This window comes from Piliocolobus tephrosceles, chromosome 8 (assembly GCF_002776525.5).
Source record: "Piliocolobus tephrosceles isolate RC106 chromosome 8, ASM277652v3, whole genome shotgun sequence".
Classification (NCBI taxonomy): domain Eukaryota; kingdom Metazoa; phylum Chordata; class Mammalia; order Primates; family Cercopithecidae; genus Piliocolobus; species Piliocolobus tephrosceles.
This window is the reverse complement of record NC_045441.1, coordinates 123,986,753-124,007,399: the sequence shown is the minus strand read 5'-3', so window position 1 is coordinate 124,007,399 and position 20,647 is coordinate 123,986,753. Positions and strand designations below refer to the sequence as shown.

Here is a 20,647-nt window from a genome sequence, read left to right as displayed (position 1 = left end):
CTTTTCAAAGGCGGAATATTGATTGGTATTTCTTCTGACATTAAAACATTTTTCTCTTTCTTTGGCACTTGTTTTTCTTCTCTATATCTCACCCTATGTTGGAAATTAAAGTATGTTTATATTTATTAAAACTAATTTGTGGCTCTTTTTCTTTAAAAATTTAGTTCAATAGCTAATGTGCATCTTTCAACCAAGAAATTTATTATGTTTTATATTCACAAAGTTTTTGCTGTTTTTCTTTTTCCCTCTATGGGCATGTGGCCCTCAGTATAGATATTTCCTGTGACGCCTTTACAAGGAGAACTAGTAAGTTTCTGCTTTTGTTTGGGTCAGGGTTGGTGGCAGATAAGCCATTTTATGTGTGTGTGGGTGTACTCACCTGGGCATGCGCACATGTGTAAATTCAGTCAAGGCAGGAGATGTTTGTGAGCAGGTGACTTTCTACCCCAGCACTCAACACTTAAGGACAAAGCCATATGGAAGAAGCTAAGTCTTACCTACTTTTTGGGCAGTGCCAATATTGGTTTGGAATGCAAGAAGAATAAAATCTGTTGTATCAAGGACACTGAATAAGTTAATGCAGCATCCAAAGGGAACTAACATTTATTGAATATGTACTATGTGGCAGGCCATTTTTTAAGCCTTTAACGTTTTAATGAATAGACTTTATTGCTTAGAGCAGGAAAAAAGCGAGTAGAGAGTACAGAGTTCCCATATATTCCCCCTCCCCAACTCCTGCCCACATTTTCTCCTGCATTTGGAGATAGAGTCTTTGCAGATGTAGTCAAGATGAGGTGATTAGGGTGGTCCCTTATCCAATATAAGGGTGTCCTTATGAAAAGGGGAAATTTGGCACAGAGACAAACACACACAGAGGGGAGATAATGTGAAGGCATGGTGAGACGCCATGAGAAAATGGAGACAAGGAAGACCTAAGGTTTTCACCAGAAAGCTGGGAAAGAGAAATGGGGCAAACCGTTCCCCAGCGCATTCAGAGGGAGCCTGGCCATGCTGACACCTCCATTTCAAACTTCAGCTCTCCATAACAGTGGGACAAGAAATTACTGTTATTCTAAACCAACTAGTGTGTGGTAGGTACTTTGTTATGGCAGCCCTAGGAAACTATTAGGAATATCTTGCAGTAGTGTGGTACATTTGTTCCAATTGACAAACCAATATTCATGCATTATTATTAACTAAAGTTCATAGTTTACATTAAGGTTCACTCTTTGTTGTACAGTTTCAAAGGTTTCACCAAATACCGAATGTCACATATTCACCATAGTAGCCTCATACAGAATAGTTTCACTGCCCTAAAAATCCCACCTGCTCCACTCGTTCATCCTTTCCCTCTCCTTACTCCCAAATCCTGGCAACCACTGATGTTTTTATGTCTCTACAACTTTGGCTTTTCCAGAATATCATATAGTTGGAATCATATAGTATGTCTGTAGCCTTTTCTGATTGCCATATTCTACTTAACAATACACATTTAAGTTTTCTTCAAGTCTTTTCATGGCTGGTAGCTCTGCTGGGCCATTCAAATATATGTAATTTTACTTTATCTGGGTAACAAATCTGTGAGGTAGCTAGTATAATTCCCATTTTATGGAATTTCAAAGTGTATGCTCTTAACCACTATAATAGGACTAATCCACTCTTTCTCTCTAGGATTTGTTTTCCATTTCAGGGAACAAACAAGAGTGCCCCAAAGAAGTTCTGAGAGGACTATTATCACTGATTGCCACATTGATTCATTGGATCATATAACCTTAGGTAGGAAATAATCCTAAAAATTACCTGTGCCTTCAGTTTACAACCTGTTTAGTTTAAATCATAAAATTACCAAGTCACAAAAGATCTCAATTGAATTAGCCTTCCAAATGCTTATTTCATCTCTGTTAATTTATTGTTAGGGCTTTGTAAAATTCATAAATCAGGATGGCTGTATCATCGACAGCATCATTGCATACTCTTCTTCGGTATCTTAGTTTCTCCTCTTATATTGCACTTTCTTCATTACACATCTTTCTCCTCTAACCCACTGTATTCTCATTCACAACATCATTTCTCTGCTCTTGCAAGGAACTCTAGTCTTGGAACACTCAAAACCATTATTAGACAGGTCCTCTCTGACTAGTCGTCATTTTGCACCCACTGTAAATTTCATGATTCAGCTACCTCGATGAGGTCTCACAAAAGCATTTATACAATCAATATTCAATAAATATTTACCAAACAGCTACTATGTGCCGGGTACTGTTCTAGACACCGGAATGTAACAGTGAACAAGACAGAAAAGGTCTTTGCCTCCCTGGAATTGATAGTTCAGACTTTTTTGCTTCTTTAAACTTCCACCAGGCTTATCACACTCATCTTCAACCTTGGACCATACCCATCACCTGCTTTCTGTTTTGTGTTCTTGAAATTCAGTGCTTTGTGGGAGAAAGGGTGCATGTTGTATCTATCCTAAAGATTTGCATTCATTTCAGTTGTGCCATCGCTGCAACTCAGTGATGTTTCTCTTCATCCTACAGGTATTGGGGGATTTCTGGGTATAACATACTCCAGCAGATTTCCTACGTCTGATCTGCAATGATCGTCACTCACCTTGACCCTTTAACTGTTTTCCTCCCTTGGCAAATAGTGACCTGGAATGAGACCTAGGAGACTGAAACTGAAGCTCTATGAGCTTTGTTTCTCTGTAACGTGAGCTGGTTGGAGAGATAATATTCAAAGTTTCATCTTACTCCACATAATAATACTATGAATGTATATGTGCTTGAGCCAGCAAAGCTGGAGGTATCACGCGTGACATATCCATGCTTCTTCCTCCTTCCCAGATGTAAACGTCTTGAGTATCTAAGTCTGTTCTCATTTAATTGTTTGATCTAGAAACCATTAACCTTCAAGCTGATCATACCACAGCATCCTAGATAAAAAATACTTTATTACCTCTCAAATATGTCTTACAACTTTCTACCTCTACATTTTTACTCATTCTTTGTAATCCACATCTTCACTATCCATATTTTTATTCAATCATGAATTTCGAGCTCAAATTTTACTTCCCTCATGATACCCTTTCCTGAGAACCCTAGCTTAAGTGTGACAATTCCCTCCTTGAATGTCTATAATTCATTTTGATAATCAATAACACATTGTCGGCTGCAGCTCATCAATTGTTCTCTTTCACTAATCTTTAAATATTTGTATTAATATTTTACTTTCCATATGCTTTTGTTCTTAAGGCCACTTATGAAAAGATATAGTCTTTAAAAAAATTTTTCCACAATGGGGACAGAGTAGGCACTCAGAAATTGTAGCCAATTTGAGCCACTGGATTTTTATTCTAGATTTTACTATTCTGAGTATGGAAAATGTAATTCAAGCCAATTCATCTCTCTGTACTTTATTGACTGATCAGTGTTTACAAAGTGAATCAAAGACCTTGGTAATTGACTATGTATAAATCTCAAAAATTATATAAACCCACATTTGCAGTAGTTACACAGTAAATCTGGCAGCACTTTCTTTCGACTGTACAAAATGAACTTTTGTCCTTTTTGAAAAAATCAATTTATCAACCCACTGTGCTCTTTTCTGAACTGAATGGTTCATTTGGGATTCGAAAACCAAATACACAAATGGATTATAATGTACGGTTTACGCTTAACTTTAGCTCAACCTTCACCATCTTGTTCCAAAAATCTGTGCTACTTTAAAAAAACACGTGCATTTACCAAGGCAGGTCTGTCAAGAACAGCAGCATAGAAATAAGAATGAATACAATCAACCTGAGGCACTTTGTCCTTTCAAGGTGTTTCTTTTCTCTAATTAGTGGAATCTAAAACACAAAGCCCTACTAAGGGCAGGTTAACAGGTTATGACCTATTTTTCCCTTGCCTTCCCTGCATAATCTTTTAGTATTACCATTTCTCTATTTGTACTTCTCCACTAGCAAACAGAAGACCTGGCATTATTAAAGCCAATGTCTTTATGCCCTCTCTTTCACCTTCTGAGTAGCAGACAGTTTGGGTAGTTTAGATTTGTGAAATGATGGTTTTTGTATATACTAACATCAACACTTAGGAAGACACCATGTTTAGGGACTTTAGGTTGCATCTTCCAGTGTTATCACAAATAAAACCACCTTAATTTGGAGCACTTTATATTTTTCAAAACTTTATGGTTACCGTTATTTGATCCTCTCACGTAAGAAGAATCAATTCAACCCCATTTAAAGAAAGGAGACTGAGACATCTAAAGCTTTGATGTTAGCTCCTTAGCCACTACAAATCAGTGGAAAACCAGGATTGGCATTTAGACTAATTTCTAAACCAACTTGAAAGTTGCTTAGAAGAGTGAAGAGAAGTGAAAATGTGCAACATGACTTCTGTTTTCTTTTCAAGCATTTAAATACTTTTCCTTGATGAACTCAAGGAGAATTAGGCTGAAAGACAGAGTTTAATGCTAAATCAGAATAGGCATGCTGCTCTTTTGGCCCCTACAGAAGAGCAAATGACATAAGTGTAAACCCTAAGGCAAAGTGGAAATTCTCCACTAACTTGTGTCCATGTGAGAAAAAAATGCATAGACTTGCTACAAATATGTAAAGATGCTTTCTAAATGTATGCCTAACAGAGGCATTCACAATATTATCACACATAATGCAGATGCAGGGAGGGCCAGCTCCAGCAGAACTACCCAAAAATGGAGGTGCCTGGAAAGGGCAGATCCCTGTCTCTGAAAAAAGCCAGGGAGAAGTGAAGTGGCCATCTGTTTAAGGTTATGGTGCAAATATGATTTTAAGATTCTAAGGCTATGCTGTCCAATATGGTAGCCACCAGCCATGAGGTCATTTAAATTTAATTGAAAATAAATAAAATTTAAAATTCAGTTTCACCAGTCCCATTTCAAGAGCTCAGTGGCCATTATGTGGTTAGTGGCCCCCATATAAGATGGTGCAGAGAACATTTTCACCACTGCAGAAAGTTCTATTGGACAGCCCTGCTATAAGATCTTCCAACTTCTGGCTGGGCATGGTGCCTCACACCTGTGATCCCAGCACTTTGGGAGGCCGAGGAGGGTGGATCACGAGGTCAGGGGATCGAGACCATCCTGGCCAACATGGTGAAACCCTGTCTCTACTCAAATTACAAAAATTAGCTGGGTGTGGTGGTACGCGCCTGTAGTCCCAGCTACTCAAGAGGCTGAGGCAGGAGAATCACTTGAACCCAGGAGGTGGAAGTTGCAGTAAGCCGAGGTCACACCAATGCACTCCAGCCTGGTGATAGAACAAGACTGTCTCAGGAAAAACAAAAAATAGATCTTCCAACTCCTAATATGAAGTGATTGTACTGAGTGAAGTAATGCTATGCACTTCAGAGACATGAAGGTAAGTTAGACATGGTCTCCGTCTTCAAAGACCTTACAATCTCATAGAAAAGATATGATAAGGTGTGGGTTGTTATATAGGGCAACATCTCAAAGCATGGCTGTGCTCTCCTAATTCCCTCACTGATACTCTCTCCATTTTCCTGTGGAGGCTCTTTGGATGGGGGCAATCTTGCTGTGACTGGGCACTTGCAACTGAGGAAAGTAAAATGCTTGGCAAATGCAAAAGAAGCTGAGACACACTGGCTGAAGAAAGATCACACTTCAAGTTAAGTAACAAGGCCCAAGAGTGGTTCACATGGAATGAAAGTTCAGAAACCATGGGTCTTTCCCAATTGTAAACATTCTGCAGAGATCACCATATTTTACATAAAAGTAGTTTAATTTGTGCATGACCTTCTGGACTTGCTGAACTACTCATCTTAAAAAAAAAAAAAGTCAGCAACTCATGTGCCTGCTTTTTGTGAATGGTTTGCTCAACTAACACTTCCAGTTTAGTGATCAAAAACCACATACAGAGCCTTGGCCAGCTGTCCTGCTAATATGAAGTAGGAGAGCTTAGATGGCAGGATGCAAATCCATTTATATTGCTGAAAACAATTCAAAGGTGTGTTCTAGAGGTACTTTGTTAATAGCAGTATTTTTGTATGTGAAGGACAAGCTGTTATTGATCAGAGACTAATTACTCTCTAGTGAATTATTTGACGTCTATTCATCATGATCATCAGGTGTGTCTACTGTATTCTGGAAGTGCAAAGCAGGTTAAAAACTATCTTCTAGAAGTTTATAATCCAAGGTGGAAAGCTTCGAAACCCAACTAAAGGACATTATCTGCTATGTCCCTTGGACGTAATAGACATATAATTTAAGCATATACATTTACAGATAAATAATAAGTTGAAAGATTGATTCCTCTTTCTTTACATTTAGATGGTAATTTAGATAGTAATGAGTCATTTCGATAGTAGTTTCACTTATTTGTTAGTTTGGGGATACCTGGACTTCACATCAGGTAGGGAGTGGCTCACAGTTGGGGCCTGCTTAAGGATAGCACAAAACCATAGGATCTTTGAACAAGTGACCCAGTAACCTGAGTTTGTACTGATACCCATATTGTATTTCTATTGGAGCACTTAGTCTATAGCTTGTATTTTAATTACCAAATACATATTTGTCTTCTGTAAAAGGCTGTTATATCTTAGAAGTAATTACTCTCTTTCGTGATTCCTCAAAGTTCTTAACCGACGATTTTTCTTATACTCAGCATTAGGCTCACACTTGTTGAGTTGGAACAGATGCCAGGGCAGTGCTTATTTGTTAAACTTAGTTGTTAAACGAATGAACTTGGCTAAGATGTTATCAAAAGGCAGTGTCTCTGGCTGAGCTCTTAGTAACCTTGGAAATGGTGGTGGTTTACTATGGAACTCTATTTTACATTTTGATTTGTAGTTGTGGTTGTTTTTCTCTAGTGGAAAAGAACTTGGTCTTAGAGAGACATTTCGGTTTCAGGAAGAGGAGTATTAGGCATTTAACTGAGGGAATAGGTTTGTTCTTGGATGTTGAAAGAAAAAGAAGACATGATGAATAAGAAAAGAAGAGAATCAGAATTCAGCTGATATACTTCAAATTTCCGCAGCCTTTGGAAAGTCCTTGCTACTCCTCCATCATAATTAGAAAACACTGACATTCAGAGCCAATTTAAATGTTTCCATCAGTCTGAAAAAAGTGTTGCCTGATTGTGCTCTCTAACCATGCTCAGTAATTAGAAACATAAGGCACCGTTCTGGAGGTTTGCTTGGGACCCTACCCTTCCCAGGCCTCGTGTGGCAACCCATTGGCTACGGGACTTTTATCTTTTCTCACCATCTCTTAGGAGCCCCAGCCCAGATCATAGGAAAAGTGTGAGGTTGCCATGGGCATTCCTGGAAAAACTAGAAACTTCCGGCGCCACTTTAGACTTTAAGATACACAGAAGAAGCTCACTCTGCCTGCCTGTTTCCTCGCTAAAGCACTATAGCTCTGTACTATACGTGGAAGGCAACAGTTCAAGGATTCAAACCAAAAGAGGCAAAAGGAGGATCTTCGTGACAACCAGCTTGAAATGGCATCCTTGCTCGCTTCTTAGAACAAGAAAGCTGTTCCAGCAGCCGATGTTAGAGTTCCTCACACTCTTGCTGAAAAACCTATACTTTGCAGAGTGTAGGATTAGAATACCATCTAAGAAGCAGCAGCAACAGCTTTCTACTTCTGACAATACCTACAAAGAAAATGGAAAAACACTTGTAATCAAGGACTTCAACTCGACAGTTACCTAGCTTGTCAAATTAAAACATGTGGCAACCACCTGCTGAATATCTTGAAAGAATGATACTTTCTTGTTTCTCTCCCTGACTTAAAATCTCTTTGGAGTACATTTGCAATTCCTAATTTTTCACACTTAAACAAAAGCTGTCCACACTATGTTTAAAGATGACTAAGCAATTTTGTATTAAGTAACCAAAGAGCACCCTGCCAATTTTGGAATAATTAAGTTTCTGCAGCCTAATATAAACAGTTCCAAGAACTACATGCGGCCTACCAAAAGTATATATTACAAGTAGTCAACCCTGTGGCCAGCTGGCAGACAGATCAACATATTAAAGTAGAATTGTTCAGAATTTGGAGTATTATTTTTCTTTTCTCCCAGTATTTTTTCTGCATCCAACTTTGTTTCTTTGGGAATGTTTTCAAATACACAAAGCAAGAAACTATTGTGGGATTGCACCTCTTGTAAACGAATGAGCATTTCTCTTGAGATCCTTTGGAATGCACCTATCATTCCCATTTCAATTCCATCTACACAGGCAGCCAAAGAAAAATGGAGCAAATGAATCCACCTTCGTACCCCTCAAGTGAAAGCATTCATATTTTCCTTGATCACCAGAAAGATCTGCATTGACTGCTGGACAAGTGAATGTGGATATTAAGCCATAGGTCTGTTGAGTACCAAAACACCTTTCTGACCCTAGATCCTTGCACTGTGCATTAGTCTGCTCTTGCAGTGTTCTAAAGAACTATCTGAGACTGTGTAATTTATAAAGAAAAGAGTTACTTGGCTCATTATTCTGCAGACTGTATAAGTAACATGGCTGGGGAGGCCTCAGGAGACTTTTTTTTTTTTTTTTTTTGAAATGGAGTCTTGCTCTGTCGCCCACACTGGAGTGCAGTGGCACGATCTCGGCTCACTGCAAGCTCCCCTTCCTGGGTTCACACCATTCTCCTGCCTCAGCCTCCCAAGTACAGGCGTGTGCCACCACACCCGGCTAATTTTTTTTGTATTTTTAGTAGAGATGGGGTTTGACTGTGTTAGCCAGGATGGTCTCTATCTCCTGACCTCGTGATCCGCCTGCCTCAGCCTTCCTAAGTGTTGGGATTATAGGCGTGAGCCACGATGCCTGGCCGGCCTCAGGAGACTTTCAATCATTGTAGAAGGCAAACAGGAAGCAGGCATGCCTGACATGGCCGAGTAGGAGGAAGAAAGAGAAGGGGAGGTGCTGCACACTTTTAAACAGCCTTATCTTGTGAGAACTCACTTCGTATCAGGAGAACAGCAAGGGGGAAATCCTTCCCCATGATCCAGTCGCCTCCCACCAGGCCCCTCCTCCAACAATGGGGATCACAATTTGACATGAGATTTGGCAGGGACACAAGTCCAAACCATATCACACTGCCTTTACCAGATAGCTTCGTGGGCCAGAATTACTTGCTAATAAGGCTAAAGTCACAGATATATCCCACCAGGAATGAGTTACTCATTTGAGGGGAAAAAAACCTAAACTACGGCCCTGTGCTGTAACATTAATCCTGGCCAGCTATATGTCAGATGTAGCTGACCACCTTGAATCGAGAAAATAGAGATAGTTTAGCCTATCCCGCCGTGACCTTCAGTAGTGTGTATGGCCAAATGAATGTGAGTGTGTCATCACACAAAAGGCCCGTACATATTCAGCTGCATTATAAGTCCTGTCGTCTTCTGCATTATATTTAAATTCAGATACAGTCAAGAGCGGCTGAGACTCTATAACTATCATCCCAATGAGAACTTTAATAAAAGCATTCAATGGCGATCATTAAAAAGTCAGGAAACAACAGATGCTGGAGACCGTGTGGAGAAATAGGAACGCTTTTACACTGTTGGTGGGAGTGTAAATTAGTTCAATCATTGTGGAAGACAGTGTGGCAATTCCTCAAGGACTTAGAACTAGAAATACCATTTGACCCAGCAATCCCATTACTGGGTGTATACCCAAAGGATTATAAATCATTCTCCTATAAAGACACATGCACTCATGTTTATTGCAACACTATTCACAATAGCAAAGACTTGGAACCAACCCAAATGTGCATCAATGATAGACTGGATAAAAAAATTGTGGCACATATACACCATGGAATACTATACAGCCATAAAAAGGGATGAGTTCATGTCCTTTGCAAGGACATCAATGAAGCTGGAAACCATCATTCTCAGCAAACTAACACAAGAACAGAAAACCAAACACCACATGTATTCACTCATAAGTGGAAGTTGAACAATGAGAACACATGGACACAGGGAGGGGAACATCACACACTGGGACCTGTTTAGGGGGTGGGGGGCTAGGGGAGGGATAGCATTAGGAGAAATACCTAATGTAGGGGATGGGTTGATGGGTGCAGTAAACCACCATGGCACGTGTATACCTATGTAACAAACCTGCACGTTCTGCACATGTACCCCAGAACTTAAAGTATAATAAAAATAAGTAAATAAATAAATTCAATAAATGTTTATGAAATATTATTCATGTACTAGCTACCTTGCTTAGTGTAGGATATAAGATGTGAATGCAACTATTCTGCCCTCAAGATGCTTGTAGCCTGATGGTGGAGACGGGCAATCAACAAATAAAATACAAATTAGGATAATGTCAGGAAGAAACCAAAAAAGGAGGAAAAAAGAAGCTGCTATGAGAGAGAACTACAGGAACGATCTAATGGTTTCCTATGTGTTAGAATAAGATCTGGGCGGTGGCCGAGCACGGTGGCTCAAGCCTGTAATCCCAGCACTTTGGGAGGCCGAGACGGGCGGATCACGAGGTCAGGAGATCAAGACCATCCTGGCTAACACGGTGAAACCCCGTCTCTATTAAAAAATACAAAAAACTAGCTGGACGAGGTGGCGGGTGCCTGTAGTCCCAGCTACTCGGGAGGCTGAGGCAGGAGAATGGTGTAAACCCGGGAGGCGGAGCTTGCAGTGAGCTGAGATCCGGCCACTGCACTCCAGCCCGGGCGACAGAGCGAGACTCCGTCTCAAAAAAAAAAAAAAAAAAAAAAAAGATCTGGGCCGTAATCACTTTTTCCAAAAGGAATGACATTAATATATATACAGACATGAATTCATACAGGGAACATAAATTTATGAGACTGGAGTTTGTATTCATTCGATAAATTAAATTGACATCGGGTACGTGCCAGACATTCTCTCCCCTACCTGCAGATAAATATAATTCCTTTCCACTTCTCTCTCCTGAATTGGTGGGTGAGGAGAAAAGCAACTAGTCAGATTTGAGGGATGGTGAACTAGTCTCACCCACTTCTTTCCCACTTCAGGTCCTACATAAGTTACATAAAAATAATGATCCATCAGAAGCTGTTGCCAGAATTCATGCAGACCCGGGGAATCCACATTAAGACATTAGCTTCACGCGGCTAAGGTGGGAGGCAGGAAAGAGAGCATCTTTCTAGACCCATCCAGCTCCATGAACTTCCGACAATAAAAACATGGTTCTAACCCATCATCAAGCAGAAATATGCTGATTTAAACAAAGCTGGTCCACCGTGTTTTTCAAATGCTGGTGCTTGATTCCAAGAAACAAACAGTCCATAATAAATTTATCCCAGTGGCAGAACATCTCACAACCAGCTTTTCCACTTTGAATACCACAAACAGACCTTTTATTTGTTGACACACAGCCCCTGGACATTCATGAAAACAAGATGTTCTCTTGCTGCTTTTTAAGTTAAACAGATTTAAGTCAAGGTCTCAGCTCTCAGCCGAATTTTAAAAACAGATGTTACATAGCAAAAAGGCTGCACTGACCCCAGCAACAAGAGGCTATTTCACTTGAACTTGGATATTCTTTGTCAGCAGGAGAAGTGATCAAAGGTGCTTTAAACTGGAGGCAGGAGCAGCCCAGGGTTTACTACTGTCTCCATTCAGTGACTGCCTAGGAAGGTCTGGGAAGCTGTTGGGTATTCGAGACTCTTGTTTTGGGAATAAATGTGGCTGGGAAGGGCTGGTGATTGGGAGGTGCAAATTCCTTGGTTTTGAATGGAGTTATTCAGGAAAAATGATCTTCCTCCCACATACCACCATCTTGTTTCTCTGAAGACCCCAGAAACTCTCTGTGAAATGATTCCACTCTTTCCATCACATGATTCCTTTCCCCACCCTAGCCTCCCATGCAAACACAACTCACAGCCAAGTCAAACTCCTGAATCCTGCAATGATTTCACCCTCATTTCTCCTGTGGGCCTTTGTCCCTGGCTTCCTGCTGCCCATAACCTGAAGTGCCCTCCACTCCTGCAAATCCCATATATTTTTCTAGAGTCCAGCTCAAGTCCTATCTTCATCCCAGAACCACCCTCCCTTTCAGCTTCTACAGCAATTATTGGCTTTGTTCTTGGTGATCAATACTACATGGCCTTGTTATTCAAATGTTTTATACCATCGCTTTCTCTTTACCAAGTCTGAAGCTGCTTGGTGTCAGGGCCTACATCTCCTCTGACACCCTCTCACAGTGCTGAGTACTTTGCTCTGCAGTTATGTATCAATGGAAATATTTGCTGAGTTGAACTCCTTGAAAAGCTTAAGAATCCTGGCCTGAGACTCCAAGTTCCAAATAATGTCACAGCTATGATCCCCTGTGCTGTTTGCCCCACGTTCTTGTTTTACTTCTTCTGGGCACATTATAGAATTGTGCTTGCCTCTTGTGGTCATCTGGGGCCAAGTGGCTAATTCTGGTCAGTGAGTTTTGAGCAGAAGTATCATGTCACTTCTAGGGTAGCCTTGCCAGCAGGAGACCCTCCAAAGAGCTCTTTTCTCTCCACCATGGTTGGTAAGATTTCCAGACAGTCATAGTCTGTAGGGGTTGCTAAGCATGGATGACAGTGATGTGGACTAGAAACCCTTGCCTATCCAGGGTTAGTGACAAAGCATGAATGATAAACACGTGTTCGTTTTGAAGTTGCTGAGATTTTAGCTGTTTTTGACACCAGTATAACCTAGCTTGTCATGACTGATTAAGTCTTGGCCAGCTCTGACATTAGGTTGTACTCATTTCTGTTTCTTAGCAAGTACTTGCTCAGATTCTTGATTTCCTATTTCCCTTCTGAGACCTTTAGTTTAGATACAGGGATAAGTAGGTTAACCGGAACACTGTTTGCAGGTAGGGTATCAAGGAGTGGAAGTGACTCATATTTCCATTCCTTATGGGCCCATCTCTCTACTTCAATGAGCCATAAAACTGCCACTAACTGTAGTAGTGTTCATGTGTTATGTGATCATTCATTTACATCAGGCATGACAAACTCAAATAGTTTAAAGGACCAAAGAGGTAACTATTTGGGGAGTGTAGCTTATAGGAAAATGGAGAACATATGCATGCCTGCATCCCTATGAACATTCAGACTCAAAATTTTTTTAAAAAAATGCTTGTATTAGTCTATTCTCACACTGCTAATAAAGACATATCTGAGACTGGGTAATTTATAAAGGAAAGAGGTTTAATGGACTCACAGTTCCACGTGGCTGGGGAGGTCTCACAATCATGGCGGAAGGTAAATGAGGAGCAAAGGGACGTCTTACATGGCAGCAGGCAGGAGCGAGTGTGTATGGGGGAAATATGCTTTATAAAACCATCAGATCTTGTGAGACTTATTCACTATCATGAGAACAGCACAGGGAAAAACCCACTCCCAAGATTCAATTACTTCCCACTTGGTCCCTCCCACGACACGTGGGGATTATCACAAGTCAAGGTGAGATTTGAGTGGGGACACAAAGCCAAACCACATCAATGCTGGACAAGGGAAGCACATTTGCAGGGCAGCATGGGCCTTGGGTTGCTGGTTTGTGACCCTGATTTCTACAGTCTTTCACTGATGACTGACCGTGTGCCATGTTAGGCACTGTGAGGAGTTGCAAGGGTGAACCCACAAGCAGTCCCATACAACTTTCAGTCTAGATGGATAAGTTGATTTATTTAGACAACAGTTATGTAGCACTTACTATGTACCAAGCACAGTTCTAAGAACTGTGATAATATCAGTTTAAATCCTTGTGACAATCCTTATTATTTCCATTTTACAGATGAAAAGACAGAGGCTCAGAGAAGGTGAGTCATTGGCCCAAGGGCACATAGCTAGTAAGTGGTAGAGCTGGGATCTACATCCAGGCAACCCAGCCCCAGATTGTATGCTTTTAATTATAACACTCTGTTACATCTCACAAGACCTGTAAATGGATGATACAAAGTAGACTGTGGCAAGGACTTCAATGATGAAATGATCACGTGATTGCCTGGAAGGATTTATGTTCTTCTGCTAATGCTCTTACTAGGAGCTGTTTCCTGTCAGCAGGAGGCCTTGGCCTGCTTGATGTTAGGTTCCGTTCATATTTGATGTTTATTAATGAAGTAAAAATGAATCTTCTGTTTATATTCACTTGTGCTTTGGCAAACTGATTTATTATTTCACTTAAGTGGGGTTCACTTTAGAAAATAAGCTGAATTTGTCTTAAAGCCTTAAAAAAATAAATGATCACATTTCACACTTTGACGATGTCTTTGCTTTGCTCACTTAATTAGCTTTAGACATGATGCTAAATCATCTCAGTTTATCTGTGTCAGTTTCAGGGCAGGTCCAGGTTTTGTGGGACCTGAAGATTATTTGAGAGGCCTTCTTGGAAAACCAGAATACAATAGTAAATATAAAAAGTTAGGCACGGGGGTGTTGAGGCAGGGACCTCTCCCCGTGAGAGGCCCTATGGCTTAAGCTCTACTGACTTCAAGGTAAATTGGTTTCTGGCCTCTCATCTTTGATTCTCACGAGCATTTCATAAAAATATCACAGGACCCTTATTTTGCTTTTAAGTTCAATTACTATCAGCTCTCCATATCCATGGGTTCTGCATCCATAGATTCAACCAACCAGGGATAGAAACAGAATTTTAAAAAAACATGTAATTGAAAAAACCATACAACAATAAAAAAAAAAAATTAGGAAATACAGTATAATAGTGATTTACATAGCATTTACATTTTATTACGTGTTAGAAGTAGAGGTGATTTAAAGTATACACGAGAATCTGCATAGATTATGTGCAAATACTATGCCTTTGTATATCAGGGAATTGAGCATCAGTATATTTTGGTATCCTGGGAGTCCTGAAACCAATCCCCTATGGAGGAAGGAGCATACTTGAAACTACTTTATAGTCTGCTTTTAACAACATTCTATGCAAAAGTTATAATCTAGGAAACAAATAAGGAAGGGCCAATTATGCATTACCCTTCAAGTGATTTGCAGAAAAGTAGATTTACAGATACAGGCAGTGCATGCCTGTGTTTTGCCTATAAACCGCATAATAAAGTATGATAGGTAGATGAGAGGGCAGAGAAATTTACAATATTATGACCCTTTGCCAAGACGAGGCCAATGAAAAATAAATACAGTATCAGAAATCACAATTTACGTCACTGAACGCATCATTGGATTCACAAAATTTTCCAGTGCATTTAATTTTAAAAAAGTCCATTTTATGGTAGGGAATACTAGAATTGCAAATGTAACACAGACCTAATATGGCACGTGAGATGGAGAAGGTCCAATCCAGTGATATCTGTAGAATGAATGAATTAATGCATGTTTAAGGAAGGTGCTAATGGTGGTCACAGGCTTCCCTAATCAACCCCAACTTATAATTGCATTTTTAAATGTATAAACCATGAGCCAGTAATGGGAGACAGTTAGACTGATCTAACTGTCTTTATAGAAATATAGAAATATAAAGACATAATAACTTATATTTATAATTTTGTAATTCTGTGTGAAATCAGATTCAACATCATGGTATCATATACTTATGGGAGGAATTCTTTGAGGAACTTGGAGAAAATGCTCCTAAAAGCGCTTCTTCCTTAGGGCCCAACATGAATGCAATATGTTTGCATTCATTGCCGTCTGCATCCTGTGGATATGATAAAATGCTTTCCCCCAAACTCAGGACACCCCATTCCATGATATATCATATTTGCTCATTCAAGAACAGGATTCAATATTAACATTGGCCTTCTTTACTGCTCTTTAGCAAAGTGTTTTCAGCCAAGTATATTAAACTAGTCAGCTGCCCTTTTCCCCTGTCAGTAAAACAGCCAGTATCCTAAAATCACAGCTCATTTGTACCACATTGGCGTGAATATTCAGACTCCATTTGTCTCTAGCTCTTAGAGGCTGGTGTTAGAGTGGGTGATGGACATTTTGTTTTGAATTAGCAAAAGGGAGGAGGAAAGAAAAAATCCAAGTTATAAGTTTGAGCTAAAATATGTTTCAGGGAATGCAGCTCTGCCTTTTCCTCTAGGAAACGTCTATTAAAAAAAAAATCTAGATTTAATTTGGCACTAGATTGAGCCTGGGATACAGAAAATAGTAGGAAGGAAAATGTCTTAGGGGTTTTTTTTTTTTTCCCCCTAGACTGTTTGTTCTGCTTAAGTCCTATTAGAGTATTGTTGCATGGAGTGGCATGAGGTGTTCACAACTTAATCTTGTTAGGTATCCTGCAGCAGAGTTCAGAAGCAGTTGAGTCTATGTCCTGTAACTGTACAAATCCTATTAGAGTTGGAACCTTAGGAAAGACTTGATAGTTTTTGGTTCAGAGCTAAATAGCACAATCATTCTTTTCTCTTTACTTGTGTACTCACGCGCGCTTATGGGAACAAAAGCCTGGAAAGGAGTTCTAGACAAGAGCTCCTGGCACCGTTGTGTGTTTTTCTCCCTGCTCTGTCCCCCTTCTCAGCCCAGTCTTTCTCTGTCAATGGTCATGCCAGGCAGGAAGGTGTGTTTTTGTGGAGGTGCCTCTCAAGATCAGGTGCAATTCCCTGGCTGGGGAAACACGTTTATTTGGCAAGGTTACTAAAGCTGCACGTGGTGATGTTGGAATGTCCTCTACCCTCTTTACTATGAAGGTTTCCAGAATGCTGGGAGTCCTATGGGGTCTGTGACCTTGTGTCCCCCCAATCCTTAACCAAATCTGCACTGTGCCCAGGCTCATTGTGGATTTTTCTTGTCATATCTCATGACAAGGACCCTGAGAGCAGTCTCCTTGAGAGGAGACTCCCAGGGAAGGGAGTGGATTCCAGACCTTCTCCCATATGAGCCTAGTTCTACAGCTACTACCGAAAACCCACAGGAAGGAATCTTAGTTTAAGAAATATCCCTTCAGTTCCTACTATAAAAAGCTTGGGGCCACCTGAACCAAAGGAGACTAAGGACTTTGTCAGGGTTTCCAGGGAGGCTCATTATGCAAAACTCAAGAAAAGAAGAAGAAGAAAATAAAAACCCAAACTTCTCTTTCCACTCCATCTGGAACTTCAACTGACTCCAAAAATATGGACCCACAGTGGTTATAAAATCTCCCATTCGAAAACAAGGGCAAAGTCTTCGAAGTGCTTACAACTTGAAGCACTTCTTTTACATGCTCATAGGAAAATGATCCTTCTCTCCAAACCTGTGAGCTGATTGAAATTAATGAAACACAGTCGGGAGGCACCTATGTTGGCCACCGGCCATCATTCATTGGAAAACCCCAACTAGACCATTCACGGATTGCAAAGGGTTTCCTCTTGCTCTCCACATTTCTCATTTGATATACATAGCAATTTGCATAAAATCACTGACCCAGGTGTCATTGACATTTTGGGTACCTTCAAGAAAACGAGCATCTTTTTCCTGGCTACTCCAAGAACACAAAGAGGAAAGTGTGAAAGTGGGTTCTTGGAGATAGCTGGTGTCTCAATATACATTTAAAACAACTGGGTGAGGTAGGGGAATAAAGAAATGCAGGAGGTGGCTTCCAGATCTCTGATAGCCTCTTCTGCTAATAATCAGAAAATCACCCTGAAGATCAAGGGTTTCTACTGAGGAAGGAGAACTAAGGGAGAGAGAAGAAAAATAAAGTAAAAGCAAGGAGAGAACTTAAAGGAAAAGAAATAACACTTTGGAAAATAAAAGAGATGAATAAATACCTTTACCCCTTTCATTTGCATCATGCTAGCAGAGCAAATTAGGGAAATTCAGCCCAGGGGTAAATATGACTCCATGAGAAATGACATTTGATGGTGAGGCCTAGGGAGGGGAGGCTGGTAATGACTGTCAGGGGTCATGGCCTGGCCCCTCCACTCTCTGGTCTGGCAGGGAAACCCTAAAATACTGCCAAAGCTTATTCTGGGGAATAGGTGGAGTGGGACAATCAGCAGGGGACAATGGACAAAGGAGGAAGTTCAGGGGAAAAGGGGCACAGTCCTCCACCCCTATCTGGGGCCTTTACTGACTAAACAAGATGATGCTCTGTGACCACTGCACTGCAGCCACCTGACCCTGAAAACGACCTGCCCCTGTCTCTCTTTGGTCATTAAGGATTCTCATCCTGGCCTCCCCTTCTGTCCATTCTGATCAGCTCTGATTGGCTGATGAAGAAAATGGGCCCAAAGGAAGTTTGTCTAGGATTTCCTGAGCAGGCAGCAGGGGAGTCGGACAATGACCATAGGTGGAGTTAGCAAGAAGGGAGCAAAGGTGGGTAGGGCTAGGCTCACAGGAATGGTTTGGGGCATAGCCCCCAAAAGACAGGACAGAGAAGGAACAAAATAGGTCCAAAAATGCAAGGGGAGAAAAAATAGACACACACATTAGCTCATCTGCATGTTCTCACACAGCTTCTTTAGAAGTATTGTGTAGTATTCTTCCTCTTGGACGGGCCCTTCTCCTATTATCTACCAGGAAAAGTTTCCATATACAATTTCTGATGGAATCTTTAAGTCACTGCTCCTCTCCCTCTACAGTCTTCCTTGGTGGCCTCATCCATTGACACACTGCTGCTTCCTGCCTGTAGGTGGTGACTGTGAACATCTCTGGTTCTCACCTGACCTTCAGACCTGCATATGCATTGTTTTCTAGACACATGCCCTTGCATGTCCCACAGGCTTTAAACTCAGTAAGTCCCTCTTGGATCCCCAAACAGTATTCTCATGGAAAGTCCACCTTAACTGGGGCATGCTCGTCCTATTTACTGTTTCCTACCTCTTTGGGAGAAAGGTAACTCTCATGCCATTAGTCAATCACACTTTTCTTTCAATCTTTCTCCTCAGCCTTAACTTATTTCTACCTGTCTTGGGGGGCAGGAAGTGAGGAGAAAGCATCATTAATACTTATCCTTTGGAGACAGTCTTAACGCAAATAAATTGTAGGTTCAGAGGCTGCATCTAATCCTCTTTCCATTCATTCATTCATTCATTCAGTCAGTCAGTCATTCATTTAACAAATATTACAAAGTATCTACTGTATACAAAACCTCCTCTAGTGCTATGAGAGATGTAAAAGGCACACTCTCTGATTTCAGAATTTGTAGACTGTCATAAGGAAATGAGAGCTGTACACAAATGACTATAATACGTTGTAGGAACTGCAAATGCTCTGAGAGTAATGTAATCGCTAAGGGAGTTCAGAAGGGGAGAATCGGAGGGAAGCCCATGTGCAATAAACAAAAAAATCAGCATATTAGAGAGAGAAAATGATGGCAGCAGCATTATGGACTGAATAGTATTTCCCCCAAATTCATACGTTGAAATCCTAACTTTCAGGACCTCAGAATGTAACCGCATTTGGAGATAAGTTCTTCAAAGAGTGATTAAGTTAAAATGAGGTCTTTAGGGTGGGCCTAATCCAATATGACTGGTGTTTTTACAAGAAGAGGAAATTTGGGCACAGAGAGAAAGACACCAGACAGGTATGTGCCTGGAGGGATGACCATGTGAAGACATAGGGAGAAGGTGGCCATCTGCAAGGAGGGCCTCGAGAAATCCACCATGCCAACACCTTGATCGCAGACTTCCAGCCTCCAGAATGGTGAGAAAAGAAATCTCGGTTGTTTAAGCCACCCAGTCTGTGGATTTTCACTATGGCAGCCTGAGAAAACTTGCAAGGGGGCAACAGATAGAATCTTGAAACAACAATTGCCTGAGTGGTGTGCTGAACTCCTGAAGAACTTTCCTACCTACTGGAGCCCCAAGCTCAGCAAAACTGTGAATGAGTGAAGTGTCCTTTGGTTTCTCCATCCTCTAAAGTGGAAATCCCCTCTTTCACCTCCCTAGGTGGTCCTTGTTCTGGTAGAAGTTTTCTTCCCAGGTGACAGAGATTTGTTGAAAGTGAGGGGTACTTAGTGCTCCTGAGATCACCAGTGTTTGCACAAAGGTGAGCTTATTCATCTTGGAAGGCTGACTCATGTTGTCTTTATTGATTCAAGTCACTAGCATTTTCACAAGAAGTGAGGACTTCATGATTAATCAGGACTGTATTATGAAAGATATTAATTACATTGCAGGAAACATTTAACAATAAAGCAAAAAAAAAAATTCAGATTACAAAACAGGATACAAGACTTGATAGATCCTTCAAAACTTAATGGATTCTAACTGATTAATTAACTCGTAAGTAAAGTAGGAGGGTGATAGCAGAAAAACTGGTCTCTCACAGTGCATCTTGAGATGTAAGAATTTAGAATACCAGGCACAGAGACTGGGTAATTCCAAAGAGCAGAGCCCAAAGTATTAATAAAACATAAACTTTACTCACAGGTCAGCAATCAGATGTCTGAGCCTTCTGGTTGATCACCAGTCCCTGTGGAATTTGATTTGATGATCTTGAAATGTTCCAATGATACCTGGAATAAAAGGAGGATGGAAACATAATTAAGTTGAATGAATTTTAGTTAATACAGACTATATATTTTCAAATATCATTTCTTCCTCAAGTACTGTTGTTAGAATCTAAAGGAAGAAATAAGGCAGGGGTAGAAATAGCTATTGTGCATTTGCATTTTAAGGAAAATACAATTATTGCAGAGTCCATCTCAGAATTATTCGGAATAAATTATTCTGGAGAAAGAGGTATAGTTAAG

The 20,647-nt window shown here is 40.6% G+C and overlaps 1 protein-coding gene across 1 annotated transcript in view; it reads right to left on the bottom strand.

Moving 5' to 3' along the window:
• Positions 1–20,647, bottom strand: part of CALD1 (caldesmon 1) — a 192,778-nt gene that overhangs the window by 106,514 nt on the left and 65,617 nt on the right. Inside the window, 1 exon segment of the mRNA XM_023190088.2 lies at positions 20,323–20,410. The gene's annotated coding sequence lies outside the window, so the exon portion shown is untranslated.